This window comes from Lissotriton vulgaris, chromosome 6 (assembly GCF_964263255.1).
Source record: "Lissotriton vulgaris chromosome 6, aLisVul1.2, whole genome shotgun sequence".
Taxonomy (NCBI): Eukaryota; Metazoa; Chordata; class Amphibia; order Caudata; family Salamandridae; genus Lissotriton; species Lissotriton vulgaris.
Window position 1 is genome coordinate 51,300,166 of NC_141694.1, and position 13,133 is coordinate 51,313,298.

The 13,133-nt window shown below is 50.9% G+C and overlaps 1 long non-coding RNA gene across 1 annotated transcript; it reads left to right on the plus strand.

Moving 5' to 3' along the window:
* The first annotated feature begins 6,716 nt into the window (after positions 1-6,716).
* On the plus strand, positions 6,717-8,821 carry LOC147706773 (uncharacterized). The gene is made up of 3 exons (XR_015296426.1): positions 6,717-7,165; positions 7,566-7,625; positions 8,557-8,821. It is a non-coding gene; the product is annotated as an uncharacterized LOC147706773 (long non-coding RNA).
* Positions 8,822-13,133: the final 4,312 nt, after the last annotated feature.

Sequence of the window (13,133 nt, forward strand, 5' to 3'; positions counted from 1 at the left end):
TTTAAAGTGGTGAAATTGTTACAGTTTAATGGTGGACTCACTGTTTTTTCTAAATATTCATGACTCCACTGTAAGAACCGTTTAGCGGTCTTTCTTAGTAATACTGTTTCAAGGCTATGTTTCCCAGTTGTGGGCATCGGCTGTCCGAGGCGTTGCCTGCCCCCTTAGGAGGACTCTGAATTTACCTTTTGTGGGGTTTATTGTTGTTTTCGTGTTTTTGGGATGTTTAGGGAGGGATCCAATTCCCTGGGCCCTCGGGCTCAGGTGTGGGTGGTGGGTGGGCATCTGGGAGATGTGGTGTAGAGGGATTTGTTGTTTTTTATTGATTGTTTTTGTGTATTATATTCCCTTTATGTAATTCTGTACGAGTTCCTCTTTATGATTGACTTCGCATGGAGAAAGGTATGCTGGTTGTGCACATATAAGTTGTGTTTCCCTTGGATATAGCGGTAGCCCCTGTGGTGAAAGTCAATTTGCTTACGTGGAATGTTCGAGGGCTTAACAACCCGAGGAAGTGTAAATTAGTCCTGGCATATTTAAAATGGCATGAGGTAAAAATAGCCTTTCTACAAGAGACCCACCTCCCTCCTCAGGGTTCCCCTCCCTTTGCCTGCAGGACAAAGTGGATGATCCTCAAGGGCACTATTTACTGATTAAGGGACCACTCCTGGGGCAAACGGTCCTTCTCTTCAATGTCTACGCACCAAACACAGACAACCCAGTTTTTTTTTACAGCTTACATACCTTGTTGAACTATTACGACTATGATACTTTCTTTTTAGGTGACCTCAACCTTTGGCTCAATCATGCCTTTGACTCGTCTAACCCACAGGCAACCCCCAAGGTCCGTTCTGGTGAACTGATCAGCTTTCTGGACTTGCGCAACATCTGGCATAGGCATCATCCACAAACTCCCGGGTACACGTTCTTTTCAGCACCCCACTCCACACAGACACGCATAGATTATGTCTTTGCCACCGCTGTTGGGTGTCGCTGGGTTGACGGAGTGGACATCCAGCACTGTACATTGTCAGACCATTCCCCCATAGTGGTGCACTTGAGCGTCCCGCATTCGGCTGGGTGGGAGCGTAGATGGTCCTTCCCAGCCTCGGCTCTGCTAGATGTGGTTTTTTGCTTGGAGGTCCAAGAGGTTATCACAGAGAACTTCGACCTCAACACTGACTCGGTGGCTCATTACTCCACTCTGTGGGATGCCTTTAAGGCATTTATTTGGGGAGTGGTCATTTCTAAACAGGCTGGCGTGTTGCGGGCAATCCGCGGCAGCCTGGTTAAAGTGGAAGCAGAGTTGGCGTCACTGGACGAATCATACCCAGACCCGCAAGTTCAGGCTAGGCGTAGTGCACTCCTGCTGGACGAGCACACCGACAGGGAGGTGTATCTAATCGGGAAGTACCAACAGGCTCGGCGATATGGCGAGGGCGAACGCCCTGGTTGAACATTGGCTCGCCTGGTGAGCCCCCAGAAAGGGGCTGGCCATACAACATCCATTAAACGTGCTGATGGTACGTCTGCTACTTCCGATGCTGATATTGTGGCGGAGCTGGTGACCTACTACTGCTCCCTTTATTCAACTATGCTTCCAGAACAATTCACACAGCACTTGCCGTATCTACAGGAAGTGGCTATGGTCTGGCTCACCAAAGGCCAAGCCGGCTTTTTGGCAGACCCTTTTATGGTCTGGGAGATTTCGCTCGCCATTGATGCACACACAGGTTTGAAAGCGTCGGGCCTCGACGGGCTTACAGGATCGTTTTACAAAGCCTAGAAAGACAGTCTGGCGCTTCAACTCCTGGAGGTGTACGCCGAGGCACTGGAGTTGGGTGTTCTCCCCCACTCCATGTGAGAGGCTGCTATCTCTTTGATACTTAAACCAGAGAAAGACCCCATGCATTGTTCTTCCTATAGCCCCATTTCCCTTATTAATTTCGATAATAAAATCCTTGCCAAGATGCTCTCCACATGTCTCTCTTTATTATTGGATCAATTACTGTCCCCAGTACAGTCTGGTTTTATACCTCATTGCTGCACAGCCCTCAATCTTCGAACGGTCTTCTCGGTTATTAACCGCATCAAGACCACTACCACCGCGGCAGTCACATTATTAGACGCAGAGAAGGACTTCGACTCCCTCAAATGGCCTTTCCTCATGGCGACATTACGCGCGCTCGGTCTTCCTTTTAATTTTATAGCCCTCATCGCCTTGTTATATTCCTCTCCTACGGCCCACCTCCGGGTCAATGGCTCCTTGTCCCCCTCCATCTCAATTACACGTAGCACGCGTCAAGGATGCCCTTTGTCCCCGCTATTATTTATTATAGCAATGGACCCTTTGGTCCGACACCTTCAGGAAAAGAACTTGTTTTGTGGCCTGCAATTCCCTAACGGTCCATTGCTTATGTCCTTGTATGGAGACGATGTTCTGCTCTTCGTACGCCACCCCAAAAATAATCTGCAACCGCTGCTAGACTAAATTGAACGGTTCAGCTCCATGTCAGGTCTTAAGATTAACTTGGGGAAATCGGTGTTGTTTCCCATCATAGACTTAGCTGTAGCAGACGAGTCTGAATACCCCCTACCGGTAGCTAGGGAGACCACTAAAGACCTTGGGGTGCATCTTCACAGGGACAAAGGCTAGGCTATACAGCTAAACTATGGTCCTGCCATAGACCAACTCACCTCACAGGTGGAAAGATGGATACAACTCCCTCTCTCCATGGCTGGTTGCATTGCGCTTATAAAAATAAAGGTGTTACCCTGTTTTCTTAATTTCTTTCGCACCATACACTTCCCTCTCTGTAATGGTTTTTTCACTCACATATGTGGCCACCTTATCAGGTTGACATGGGCTGGCCGTAGGCCACGGATTGCCTGGGACACTTTCATGCTTCCATGTGCACGGGGGTTTGCAGTCCCAGATCCTCAACTATATTTCTTGGTGGCGCAAGCCCAATTTACGTACCATTGGTTTCACCCAGACGATCGCATACCATACACGAAACCGGACAAGGAACTGGCCGCCCCGACTCCTCTTGCGTCGCTGCTTCCCAGGGGAATCCCCCTTGACTCGCAAGATATTCAGCGCTTGTCTACTATGTGCTGGGCTTGGTGTAAGCTCATCCTGTTACTTGGGTCCGGCCCTCTTTATTCACCCGCCCTCCCACTCGCCCATAATTCATTCCTACCCCTTACCACTGAAAAGGGAGTCCTTGCCACTCTTTCCAAATTGGGCATGGACACCTTTGGCTTCCTATTCCCAGATGGCCATGAACATAAATTGTCTGATATGACACAGCTTCCAGGGCTGACGGGCGTGGACTCTCTGAACCCCTTCACTGCGGCGGCTATTCTGCCGCAGTGCTAAGGGGGTAGGGGGCCGCGCGGCGGTCCCGTGCTCGTGACGGAACCGCTCCGTCACGGCACGCGGGTGAGCTGTGCTTGTGACGGAACGGTTCCGTCACGGCCCCGCCCGCGCTACAGAACGTTAGCTCAGGCGCGGAATTTGCCGTTCCGTCACCAGCACAGCCCACCCGAGGCTCGTGACGGAACGGTTCCGTCACGAGCATGGGAAGGGTTAATGTGGCTCGGCTTCAGGGGAAACTACAAGCCACTTTCACCACCTTTCTCTCCCCATATGCGGAATTCACCCCACTCACCCTACTCATCGCTGACGATTCCAGGCCACACCTGGTTACAAAACTATATAAAGCATGTTTGGCGCTTAAGGTGGGACGGCACAGAGGGACCTGACAACGATAGGAAGACGACTTAGGACAACTGTTGATCGACAAAGAATGGACCTCCTGCCTTGAACAAACTCACAGAGTATACCCCAACCACAGACATAAATTACGTCATTTTAAATTTGTCCATAGAAGTTACATAACCCTTCGGCAGTTGGCCAAATTTGACCCCTCCAAACCCACAAACTGCCCTAAAGGTAATGCAGTAGACGCCGATTTCGTGCCTATGGCCTGGGCCTGTCCCCACATTTCAGCATATTGGCAGGATGTTTTTACAACACTTTCACAAATAATAGATACTCCCCTCACACCCTCTCCGAAACTAGGTCTGTTCGGGCTGGTTAATTGCGTCAAACTTTGCTATAGGCGCTTTGTAGCGATAGCGTTACTCTTGCCCAAACGCGAAATCACTGTCCTGTGGGGGGGAAAGGTCTCGCTCAACCAAATCTGATTGGCTCCGGAGCCTAGTTTACTGCAGCTTACAATCCGAGATATATGCTACACATCAGCCCCCTACCTCCAGGCCCTGGGACATCTGGTGCGTTTATCGTACACACCTGCAGCGAACGCTCCTCGCCTCTCAGGCTGCCTCCACTCCAGTAGGATCCCCGAATGTTGATTGAGTTCTGGGTTGACAGTCAGGGCTCTCCGCCAAGTCCCTGTACTGATCTTCTGCACCCCCGCATGCGCAGCAATGTTTTAGTATAGTCAACTTATGTATTGTATGCCAGTTTTGCCATATTTAGTCATCGCCCCATGCAACGGAACCCGTTTTTAGGTTTTGCCTGCAAATGCTCACGTAGTGAGCATTTGCTAAAAAACCTATTGAGTTCTATATATGATCGATGACCCGCCTCTGCCTCTCATTGGCTAGCTCCATAAATGGAGGCTAGCCATTGGGAGACAGAGGCTGTCAATCGCGCTTTCTCCCGAAAACGCGATTCGGGGGCGTTTCTGGTGCTTTTTTTAAGCCCCGCCCCTTTGTCCCGGGCCGCGCTGCGATTGGCTGCCGGCCCGGGACACCCCCGTGACGTCATTCCCGGGCCGCGCTGTGATTGGCTGCCGGCCCGGGACCTGACTTGTTTTCTTTTTGTCTCCCAGTTTTACATCCTTCCTTGTTCCCACCTCTTATCTATATATTTTTATTCCCTCCATTTTAATTTTGTTTCCTTCGTGCCTACACTTCACACGGTTCTTTTGTAATGTAACTGGCTCTATTGTACAACGCTCTGACACCTTCGGGTAAAGTCCGAGCTTTATAAATATACACAAATAAATAATAAACGAGCCGGACTCCCACGGCACTCCGGTAACTTCAGTCAGACAGCGGCATTCCCCATTGGTCTTTCCACTGCCTTTGCGTCCAATCAAAACACTGCCAGGCTGATCCGGGGAAGCGCGAGGGCCCCAGGGCGCGAAATCCATACAGCTTCAGGGGGCACCTGACGGGAGCGCGAGGGGCGGACTGTTGACAGCACCTCCGTCAGTCACTCAGATCCCACTCACCAGATATGACCGACCAGAAGGTCCATTATTTTGACAGACAGGCAAGTCTCTGCGAAAAAGCCTCATGAAAAGCGCGCCTTTCCGAGTACAGTTCCCGCCGCATATTTCCCCTGCGCAGGGCTCGCATGTCGCTGATTGACATCAGACCCTCGTGTATTCACTTTTCGAGTGAACTCTGTCAGCGCTCTGCCGGCTGCACAAACACCGCTTCCAATCCCCAGGTATGGCCCCAGGGAGGAGATACGAGTCCGGTGAGTTCTGTCGGCCCAGGCCAAGGATTCCTGAGTGAGCTATGAAGGAACACAGTGCCTGTCCTAAAGGCTTGTAATCCCCCCCCCCCATGTGCCTGTCCTAAAGGCTTGCGACCCCCCCCCCCCATGTGCCTGTCCTAAAGGTTTGCAATCCCCCCCCCCCCATGTGCTTGTCCTAAAGGCTTGTAATCCCCCCCCCCCATGTGCCTGTTAGAAAGGCTACCCCCCCCCCCCCCCCAATGTGCTTGGCTGGGGTGTGGTGAGCTTGGCAGGAAGGGAGGGGGCGGTTAGCAATGGACCGAGTCTGGGCGGTGATGGAAGACATTTGATCGGCACCTGCAGCTCGCACCATCCACCCGCAGCAGGGGTGGGTGATCTGTGGGGCAGACACTGGCGGCGCAGTGGGCTCTAGCGCAGGGCGCCTAGAAGCGGGGCCGTGAGACGCGCTGGGTGTGCTGCACATCGCTTATAATAATTCCTGCGTTTGCCGCTGGTGTCTGTAGTTTAAAGTTTTAGTCTTGTTTCTCGTTTCTTTGGCTCTAGTTCCCCTCTAGTTGTTATCTCCTCCCCCAGCCCCCCCTCCAGTTCCTCTCTGCAGTGTTTATTTTTGCCCCCGTCCCCCCCCCGCCCCGCCCGGATGGCGGTAATCCTACACCGAGATTACCTGTAAAGTGATTATGCGGAGACATGAGCGAACCGCGCCTGGAAACCATCACTAAGCACCCGACGCCGGGGAGCCTCGGAGCCCCCCAGGGAGAGCCAGAGGAGGCGGACCTTGAGCCCCCGCCGCCCCCCCCCCCCCCTGAGAGCCGCAGCTGCACCCGGGGCCGCCAAGACTGGACTCTGCCCCCACAGCAGACCGACCCATTACCCCGGGGTTTTCTGCAGGCTTTAGGCCACCTCTTGGTGGAGGGGGCAGTTTGTGCAGCAGGCCTTGAGCCCTCGCCTGCGGCCGCAGGGCCTAGTGTTCGTCTCATCTTTGCCGAATCCACGGGCGAGGGCCCTGGCCTGGCACTGAAGAGACTGTGCCACTGTGGGGCCCGTGGGGTGCTCCAGCGAGGCTTGAAAGACCCCCACTTCTAGGGGTGCGCTCTGAGATGTAGATGGGCCCACCCACTGCCCTGTGGGTGGCAGAGGGCCCATCCACTGCCCTGTGGGTGGCAGAGGGTTCCCAATACCCTGGGGCGTGCTGTTCCCTCAATGACCTTCATCTGTCTTGCAGACTCTGCTGCTGGCGAGCCTCACCGTGCTGGCGGCTTGTAAAGTCTTGGCACTTTAGTCTTTCTGTCTGTAATGCCACCTTGCTTTCGATCAGGAGCACTTCTCTGCTGTGAAGCATCTGCGGGCGCTGGCCTCACGGTCTTCTTCCTGTTAGCACCAGTTCCTCCCAAGTGCATGTTGGCGATTAAGGAGCCCGATGGAGGGGAGCTGTGCCTAAATCATGCAGTCTGGCTACCCTTGGAGATATCTGAATAGATGCCCCCTCAGTAGTGTTTGTTGTGTCCCGTTTACGGAGTAGGCGGGTGCCTGGTTGGGTTGACATGGGAGTATGCTGCTGTGCTTCATCGTGGGTTTGTAAATAGTGTTTCCTTGTCAATGACTCTTATTTCTTTCTCCTCCAGTGCCATCAAATGGAACTTCTCCAAGGTACGATTCAGTCACCATGTCGTTCTGCTCTAATGAGGCAACTAACCCCCCTCTAAAGGCTGTTTGTAAACTGAGTTCTGTTTGGAATTTGTTTTGTGCACATTGAGGGCCAAAGAAGCTGGTAGAGCAGGTTCAGCAGGCCAGTCCCACGTGAGACTCGAATGAAGTCTGTTTGAGCTTCCCCGCTGTCTCTATTTCTGGATGTTTGGGTTAGACGGGACACCGTGCCACTCAGCAAGCTTCCTGAGCCGTTATAGGGGCATCTGCTTTTGAGAACAATCACTTGGTCTACTCCCCTGTCAGCATACTGGACTCTTCCCCTTCCATGTGCCCCACCAGGTTATCTTCAACCCTCCCTGCTGCAGACCTGCTTCCTTACACCCTCTTTCTTTGTTCCCAGTTTCTCATTGACCGTGAAGGACAAGTCGTGAAGAGATACAGTCCAATGGATGACCCGGTGGTGAGCTTTGTTTTTGCATTTTTGGGGCTTTGGACAGACTGTCTGGATTTTAAGTTTGGGTTGGTGTGGGGAAAGAGGTGCAGCTGAGGAGGGAGTGTGGGGGAGCGGTGTGAGGTGTGCTGCTTTCAGCGGAGGTTTCTCCATGAGAGGAGAGTATGCTGGGTAACAGTCTCGCTGACTGTAGGGGTGTACTGCAGATGTGCAGTGGTTTGAATATGGGGACATAGCTGATGCATTGTTGGTCTTTGTGGCAACTTTGGTTGCCAAAGCTTGGAGTGTGCAGCTCTCCCTGGGTGCAGAAGGTTGGAGGGGGTCACATTGCAGCGTTGGTTTGGGTCAAAGAGGTGAATATTTCACCTGCAGCCCGTCGGCTCACTGGCTGCAGCTCTAGATGCATCCTCCGCTTTGCAACCTCTTTCTCCTTGCCCTGCAGCTCTACTGCCTCTTCTCTATTGCCCTGCTCCTCTCAGCTGCACTTGGTGCCTGCAGCATGCACTGCCTCCTCCCTGCTCCTCTGCACCTGGTGCCTGCAGCATTCTGTCTCTTTGCTGCACCTGGTGCCTGCAGCATGCACTGCCTCCTTCTCCACCTGGTGCCTGCAGCATTTTGTGTCCTCTGCACCTAGTTCCTGCAGCATGCACTGCCTCCTCCCTGCTCCTCTGCACCTGGTGCCTGCAGCATGCACTGCCTCCTCCCTGCTCCTCTGCACCTGGTGCCTGCAGCATGCACTGCCTCCTCCCTGCTCCTCTGCACCTGGTGCCTGCAGCATGCACTGCCTCCTCCCTGCTCCTCTGCACCTGGTGCCTGCAGCATGCACTGCCTCCTTCCTCTCCTCTGCACCTGCAGAATGCACTGCCTACTTCCTTCTCCTCTCAGCTGCAGCTCTCCTGCCTCTCCCTCCAGGTTGACCTGCCTGTGTTTATCTCCTCAGGTGATTGAGAAGGACCTCCCCTCCTACCTGTAGTGCTGCTGTTCTGTTACCACAGCCTCCTGCCTGCTTGCAGCTGGAGTCTTCGTTCTGCAGTCATGAAAGTCTGTCTCCAAACCGATGCCAGGGTGGGGCAGGCCGGATGGTGCGTGGCGTGCGCACGGCGGACAAGGCTCTTTGCATCAGCCAGGAGCTGCCATTTTCTACAGAAAAGAACTGATCATGTGATGAAGATTAGAAATAAAATGTGAATTATGAAAACTCTAAAGCTGCTGACGAAGCCTTACTGGGGCAGGGAAGGGGCCTCTGGAGTCTGTAGGCGCAGAGGAGCTCTCGATCTGTTCACATCTGCAGTGTTGCAGCTCTGTAACTGAACGCTAAACTCCATGGTTGGATAGAAATGCTTTTAGCACTTTCCGTTAACTCTACTATTTCGGTTTCTCTGACACCAGGCACGAAGTTCCAAATCTGGTGCAGTTGAGAAGATTCCTGCATTCCCAGAGGTCTCTGCTTGCATGACCGTGAGAGACACGAGCAGGCAGTCGCTGGCTCTTCCCGGCTGATGTTTCAATCCCACATAGACCAGTTTAAATGTAAATTGTTTGCCCACCAGCATCTAATGAAGAACATGTCCTGTCTTAAGGATGTCGAGCTTTCCTTGATTGCGAACCATCCTTTCTGCCATGCTGTATGCGTGCTGCAGCCTCTCACACAATCCTCATGGTGTGGCCTTCGCATGGTCGCCAGGGTTCTGGCCACTCCTCTCAAGATGTCTACTCTTGTTTCTAGGGCAGGGTCTGTATGGCCCACGGGTTGCTGCAGTCCTGCCAGGTTACTTCTGAGAGTCCTCCAAGCTTCCTAGGATAGACGCCATCTTTATAGTCCTCCCTGGTGGTGTCATGATGGGTTCATTTGCTCTCTGTGCTGTTCTTCAATGGGTCAGGATGGTTCTTCTGGAAACACACTTCATTGCCTTTGAGGGACAAGGTGCCTGTTGCAGAGGAAGTCCTTCCGCCAGCCTTTTAATCCACAGTAGAGGGTAGACTAAGACGTTGTCCAGTTTAGTCCCCAAGATGGCCACTGGGCCAGAACCTCTGCTGTTTGAATGCAGGTCAGAGATTGCCACCTGCAGCGTCCAGCAAATCCGCTCACACAACTTGTCAAGTAAGCACACAAAACACTACTGCTCATTCTGGAACACTCCATCCCATAGGCACTATTACAACACACCATTGTGATACAGCCTGTGTGAAAGAATGAATGAATGGCAAGACTTGTAAAGTGTGTGGCTACTCTCCGGAGTGTCCGGGCGCGATTGGGAAAGCAAGAGCGAAAGAGGATGCTATTAGAGTGTAAAAACTCAGCTTTTTAGCATTTTTATTTTTAATAAGTTTGTTCACTGACACTACTTTGAGTTAAAATCTTTTTTAGGTTTTGCCTGCAAATGCTCACGTAGTGAGCATTCGCTAAAAAACCTATTGAGTTCTATATATGATCGATGACCCGCCTCTGCCTCTCATTGGCTAGCTCCATAAATGGAGGCTAGCCATTGGGAGACAGAGGCTGTCAATCGCGCTTTCTCCCGAAAATTATTTTGACAGACAGGCAAGTCTCTGCGAAAAAGCCTCATGAAAAGCGCGCCTTTCCGAGTACAGTTCCCGCCGCATATTTCCCCTGCGCAGGGCTCGCATGTCGCTGATTGACATCAGACCCTCGTGTTTTCACTTTTCGAGTGAACTCTGTCAGCGCTCTGCCGGCTGGTACTCTTCCCCGGTCGGCCCCGCCTCTTTGTCCAATTTAACCAGAACCCTATTCCGTCCCGCAAAGGCCGGATAAGGACGGGACGGGCCACCCCCTTTTGGCTGCCTCACGGAAGGCCTACTATTACGTAGGGAAAGTCCCTTCCTATTTGATCTGTTTCCTTATTTGTGGTCTTTTCCATACACAGCCGCCCTACATCCCTCAATCACCATGACCTCCAAGGGGGACCAGTTAACTAGCGTAGCAGGTATTGGGCAAACGCTTACTCTGTTTGAGGAGTTAATCCAATCCCCAGGGAGGAGATACGAGTCCGGTGAGTTCTATCGGCCCAGGGCAAGGATTCCTGAGTGAGGTATGAAGGAACACAGCTGGCAGGCTTTAAGACCAAGTCCCGTCCCCCCCCCCGCACCCCCAAGTCCCGCCCCCCGCACCCTCAAGTCCCGTCCCGTCCCCCCCCACCCCCAAGTCCCTTTACCAAAGCCGACAATTCTGACTCGATAATGAGACTGGACGCTGCACTCAGACCACATGGCTTCTTGTGTGAGTAGTGTCTTCTGCAGCCGTGGAGGAGCAGTACTGACCTGCCCATTATATGCTTAAAATGTAGTTTACTGCAAGGCTATGCATTACACTTTTCCTTTCAAACTAAATTAACGTCTCTCACTCTTAATACAGCTAGCACTGTGCCTAGCGATGACGTGGCATAAAGAGTATTGATGCACATAGTCGCTGTGCGTCATTTAAATGATACCTGTATATGAATCTATAGCCTTCATCAACCCACATAATTACGCCGTTACTGCTCGCCTCTGGTATTCCTTTACAGAGATGTCTGAACAGGAAATCCAGCAAGACCACAGGCACAACAGGCAATAATGAATTCAAGGATTGCCTGGTTATTCCAGAATGCCTCAGGCCCTTGAGGACTGGTATGGAAGAGTTGGCACACAGAGAAAGACCTAAACTTCAGAGAATACTGACAAATTGACAACACATGCAGTATGTTCCCATGAGGTGCACAGTAAATGGAGCATTTTGTAGAAGTTGAGTGAATGGTAATGACCACTGATTAGCTGAGGTCAGCCTATTGGGTCAAAAAGGGTTGCATTAGGCAGACTTAGTGGCTGAACTTATGAAGGGCCGGGATGCTTTTCCCAGTGACCTGTGAAGAAACTGAAATAGATGTAGCCTTCTCAAATACCGACCCTCCAGCACATCTCCAACTTGTTCTTTTGTGAGTCCCTTGTCTCACCACTAGCCATGGCCCTGATCGCGCACTAGTCCCTATGTCCACAGCTTGTGTTTAGCGCTGCAGACAGCTAGGGAGAATAAAGAGTATCAAAGGCAGAAAATCAGCCTACAGAAAAATAGGTGTTTCACCGTGGCTGGTGTATGCGGTATAGTGCAGAATGCAATATCATATTTTGAAGGAGTATTAGCTTTGATGGTTCTATACAACAAATAACACACACCTTATAAAGAAAGCCATCTCCAGATGTTGCCCATGAAATTAGCACAATTGTTTCAAAATCCATCCACTTGGTGAACAAGTTTAGTATTTTGTTATGTTCCTAAATGTTTTCATTTCATTTTCTTCACCGTGAGAGAAAGGAGATAATGCATGATTAGTAAAATTTAGAGAGAATATGTTACTTTATTACAAAGAAATACAAGCCGTGTGTGCTTTACTACATCCACAGAACAAAAATAATGCCCACAGGTTACCCATAGTCCAGGTTTTAACTTTTTGTTCTTCTGTAGCCGTCCAATTCCTTATGCTCAAAAAAGAAGTTTGGTTACATATGACCACATTCCCTCTATGGCTTTATTATATTCTATTGTTAGAAGTGCATGGAATGTCTGCCTGAACAGTGCATATATTTTTCATGATTAGAATATTTTTTGTGGTCTTGGATTTGTTAAAGATGAAGTGATGGGGTGTTGAGGTGGTGGTTTCCCAATGCTTGCATGAGCCAGAAATTCACAAACACCTGCCCTCGTACTAAAAGCATGACCGTGGCGTTTAATCAAGAGGCTATGATTGTTATGTTTCATTATTGGCAAGTTGTTATATTTTTGTAGTGGTGATTTTCATTACAATCCTGGGGCTCGATCTGCAAAAGGCAGGAGCAAAATCAGATTTCAAAAAACCTAATGCTTTAGATTTTTGTTTTGGTCAGCCCTGTTTGGTGCTAAAATGTGGAAATGATTAACATAAATAATGATACGTTCAAAACGTAGGAAACAAAAATAGGCCAGTGGGTTGGTACACACCATAACAGTCCATACATAAAACAGTATCTTGTGACCCTGTTTTCATTCCTCTGTTGCCTGCTTGTGACCCTGTTTTCGTGCCTCTGTTGCCTGCTTGTGACTCTGTTGCCTGCTTGTGACCCTGTTCTCGTGCCTCTGTTGCCTGCTTGTGACCCTGTTTTCGTGCCTCTGTTGCCTGCTTGTGACCCTGTTTACGTGCCTCTGTTGCCTGCAATGTGTGGGGGCTCGCAGTGTGTGTGGGGGCTCGCAGTGTGGGGGGGCTCGCAGTGTGTGGGGGCTCTGTGTGGCTGTGTGTGTGGGGGGCTCTGTGTGGGTGTGTGTGTGGGGGCTCTGTGTGGGTGTGTGTGTGGGGGGGGGGCTCTGTGTGGGTGTTTGTGTGTGGCATTTGCGAGAGATTAAGCTATTGGCATTGTAAATGACAATGCCATTTATTTATGTTAAAAAAACATAAATAAAAATAATGTCATGAGCAATGCCAATAGCTCTAACTTTAACAAAGGCAAAACCATTGCATTGTAAATGCTTGTTTTTTTCTCCTCCCCCTT